Here is a 4,812-nt window from a genome sequence, read left to right as displayed (position 1 = left end):
ATATATATATACATATATACATACCTATATATAGGAATACACTTGCACTTGTTGACATGTTTCTACACAGTTAAGCATGCCTCTAACAAAAGGTAACCTTGTGAGATGCAACATACACTCACAACCACGCATGCACACAGAGACGCTCACGCACACGTTCACACACACACATATACACGCGCATAAAACAAAAAAATGAATATAAGAAACAATGAGCATTTTGTATCCTTTTTTTTTACTTTCGCTTCTTTCTCAGCTTTCTGTGTCTGTTTCATGAGAGAATCTCGGTGCGCTCCTCGTGGCTTCCCATCACATCCAGCTATTATTTGTATTACAATATTTCGTTTTGTTTCGAATTCTAAACCTTATATTCTTTGTTCAAAACTAAATAATCTAGGATAGAATTTCATTTATGGAAGCAATTTATCGCGAAACGAAAATGGAAATAGTTTCTTTAATTTCTAAAAATTAAAATCTGCGCTCTATCTCTTGCATTTTGCAACAATTTGTGTTCAGATTAAATTTAATTTTCATATCATACTACGTACATAGTTATATCTACTCTTGAAAGTTAGTATGATACATTACTGATTGCAGTCCTAGCTACACTTTGCACAAATGGAGCTTATGGTAAAATGGATACATTAATATTGACATCAGCTTAAACTTCATCATCGCAATCAGTAACTACACAATCAGGAATGATATCAGCTACGATTATGAGATGTGATCATAGCTAGCATTTTAGAACAATAAGGGTGATTAGCGGTGTTCTCGTTCTTATCAGGTTACTGGACAAAATGCCATCTTATCGAAACGCACCTCAAAATAAAACTATACATTAGTAAACAGAAGAATTATTTTAGACTGGAATACCTGCTATTCATTATGGAAGCCTAATTGCTATAAAAAAAATATTAGAAAACAAGCCAAAAGAAGGAGCTTCTTTACGTCTCTTCAGTTTTCGAAAAGCGTATTGTAGCAGACAATAAACACACATAAACACACATGCGCGTTCGCCCACGCACACACACACACACACACACACACACACAAATATATATATATATATATATATATATATATATATATATACACCTACGTAAACCTATGTGTGAGTGTCCATATATATATATATGAGTGCTTATATCTATGTGAGTGATGTGTTTGCATATGTGTGTGCTAAAAATCGACACGCATCTACGTCGCTGTACATATCTTAATTAATTAAACCAAATAATTATCACCGAGATTGCGCAATAACTAATTTAGAATTAATTAGTCCTATGGTAAAATTGTGTATGGAAAAAGATAATATTTCGGAAATATATCTTCACAATAGTCTGATACAAACAAAATGGATATAAATTTTCTTGGCGGGAGATTTTCTGCTGATCTCGCTACAGGCGTTCGATACAATAGAAAGGTACGGATAATGAAATCGAAGCGAACCATTTATATGAGGTTTATAAATTTTGGAGTGTTTTGTTGAAGAAGATTTAAAATCTAATATTGCCCCGGGGCAGTATATGTGAAATTTAAATACGAATATAGCTCGTATGGCAAAACTTCATACATCAAGTAATTTTCATTAAGAACACCATTGACAAATTATGAATTAATCTTAACTACGTTGGTGTATCTAGGAGAAAAAAAAAAACACGCTAAAAATTGAGGATATATCGATGTAAAGATGATAGTTATAAACTAAGAGATCTTGTTCAATAACCAATGAATGCCACATCTAATAACCGATCTTGTAAATCATAGACGCGCATGAGCATAAGTTAGCTTCAAGGTCCCTTCTAATGCTTTTAAGTTTGTTCTCTTTCTCTTACTTATTCTACCGTGAAGTAATTTATTTAGCCACTTTTATTCCATTGTTAATTTTCTATGTAAAAAAAAAAAAAATAGAAAACAAACAATGTGATAAAGCAACGCCACAGAACGACACCTTTCGAATCCTGTGGATGGTTCTCAAACGCTTTCTTGATTACAGGTAGCAATCTTTTTGCGATACTAGCACAGATGGAACAGCACATGAAAATGTTATATCAGATAAGTATTTGATATAAAATTCCATTATTACCTTATACCTTTCATTACCGATTTCCCTCGAGGAAACGCTCCGAACCACAGACAGTTATATGAATCGAATTTTAAATAACTGAATCTTCCCGTACTTGTTAAGTTTGTCACCAAATCATGTTAATTATAAATAACTCTGGTTTATTTACGTTACGGCAAAACCTCATGTTATCGGAACCTAAAGAGTAAATCACAAATTCCGAGGAAACTTGTTTCCGTAACATCTTTAACAATTAGTTCAATTCTTGAAAGTAGTGAAAATCTTTACGTCTCAATAAATTAACATTCTCAAATATTCCTTTCCATTAAAAGCATAAGACCTGATTTTTTTGGTTTTGTGTGTGTTTATGTGGGGGGGGGGGACTAGTCGATTACATCGACCCCAGTGTTTCATTGGTACTTCATTTATCGACCACTAGAAGATGAAAGACAAATTCGACCTCAGCGGAGTTTGAGCTCAAAGGTAGCGGCAGGCGAAATACCGCTAAATATTTCACCCGGCGTTCTAACCATTCTGACAGTAAAAACGAAAGAAAGAAACAATTATCTGCGTAAGAGTGATTATTCCAAAATGTATGTACAATGTTTTATTTCTTTCGATCTTAGGTGGTAGTTAAACAATTGGGCATACAATCCTGAGGTAGTGAGTTCGATTCCTGGCTCGAGCTGTATATTGTGTTACTGAGCAAGACACTTTATTTCACGTTGCTCCTGTTCGCTCAGCTGTACAAATAAGATATCATGTCACTGGTGACTGGTGCCAAGCTGTATCGGTCTTTGCCTTTATCTTGGATAACTCAGTGGCGAGGAGAGATGAGCCTGGGATGCACGGGTAACTGCTGGATGTGTGCCTCGGAGGGAATCTTTCTGGGTGCAATCCCATGGTCATTCATGTCCGAAGTGAGTATTTATCCACTTTATACTTCCTTCTGTTTTGTCTTGAAGATTATTCTTATCCATTTTCGAAGTATCAAGACGTATCTTTACGCACCATTCACTTCAACTTTCAATCATAAAGTAAAATTATTTACGTTGTTATATTTTGAATTATATGGAAATGTGTTAAACTCGATGCGTTGTCCTTTCAATGCTCTCTCTCTCTCTCTCTCCCTCTCTCTCTCTCTCTCTCTCTCTCTCTCTCTCTCTCTCTCTCTCTCTCTCTCTCTCTCTCTCTCTCTCTCCCTTAGCTAACAGACTAGCTAAATTCATAAACAAGTGTAACGTACCAGGTTAGTCTCAACTTGGTGAAGGAACTGAAAGTAAGACAAAATCAAACCACTTATTTTCGATATCCTTCAAGTAATTCTCAATTCTGAAATGACATACTTCTTCCAAAATCCCTAACCATTTTTTTTCCTTCTTCATTCTTAAATCTTTCAATATCTCTACTATCACGACATTTTATTGCTACATTTCGTTTGCTATTAACGACTGGAAATAAATATCCGCTGATTAAAAATTTTTTTTTTGACGAATGATCAGTGAAAAACCGATGTTCGTCGTGTGAGAAATCCTTGATTTCTCTGTTCCTTTGTCAATGATGTTCCCAATACGATGAAGCCCGTATATTAGTTCCGTTTCTTTCTTTTTTTTTTTCACAGATTCTAATGTGTTGACGATATGTTATTAGACCGAGTTTCTTTTGGGAAGTCAACTCGTGAGAAATACAATCGAATGTATAAATTCGAAATTCCTTGATTGTGTATGAATGCTAAACCCTGCGATTAGTAAGCCTAACGATCATAAATAATGCATAAGCGAGTTTGATAGCGTTGGAAATGAACCGGATCACACTCATAGAAGTTTAAAATCTTCATTCAATGAAGAACAAAGCTGTTGAGATTAATGTGTTGATTTCGGATTGGCGGGGAGGGGACTTGCAAATCCTCTGACAATGTTTAATTAAACTGTCCAAAAGATAATCGATCTCTACAAAAAATTTGGCCTACCGGTTGGTTAAAATATCGGCTTCAGTTTTAAGTGATCGGAAAGGAGTAGCCAAAGAAAAAGGCAGTGTTCCATGTTCAGGAATAGGACCAAAAAAGTTTAACACTCGAAGATAGGATTTGAAATCGTATAATCATGCATGAGTGTCTGACTTAGAATTTTTGTTTCCGAATCATTCTTTAACACCCTGAATGTTTTGCGTCACTTGTATTGCGAATATGCCACACCAAATATAACTTGCTTTACGTTACAGAGGTAGTTTCATTATTGTTTTAATTCATTGACCACAATGACTATATGAATTCTTTGGAGCTTGCTGGATTTTCTAAAAGCAGAATGTCTTTCAGTTTTTTTTTTTTTTGGTCTTTATACTTGATCGCAAATTGGTGTTGAAGAGTTCCTACCGATACCATAAACTAGTATCGGATCTCACGTTTTCGCACTTTACAATTCCTACATAAAAACTAATTTTCTGTCTGTTTTCCATCGATAAATATAAGCCATTTCACAAACTGTTACCGTTATGCACTTTACTATAGGGAAATGAAATCTTTAATAGACTTCGACAAATGAACGGATAAATAATAAATGCTAATTGACTGTAATAATATTATGACCGATACGTCATCAATTCGTATGTGTTCTGATTAATGATTAATGCCGCAAGACAGGCATTACAGCTACGAGAAATATGTGTGGCTCTTACGTGTGTTGAATTCAACTTATAATGAAATTAGTGGTTTGGTCTGTATGGACTGAAAGTTTTTTGTACTGTAA

This window comes from Octopus bimaculoides, chromosome 23 (assembly GCF_001194135.2).
Source record: "Octopus bimaculoides isolate UCB-OBI-ISO-001 chromosome 23, ASM119413v2, whole genome shotgun sequence".
Taxonomy (NCBI): domain Eukaryota; kingdom Metazoa; phylum Mollusca; class Cephalopoda; order Octopoda; family Octopodidae; genus Octopus; species Octopus bimaculoides.
The sequence above is the reverse complement of the archived record's forward strand: the minus strand, read 5'-3'. Positions refer to the sequence as shown.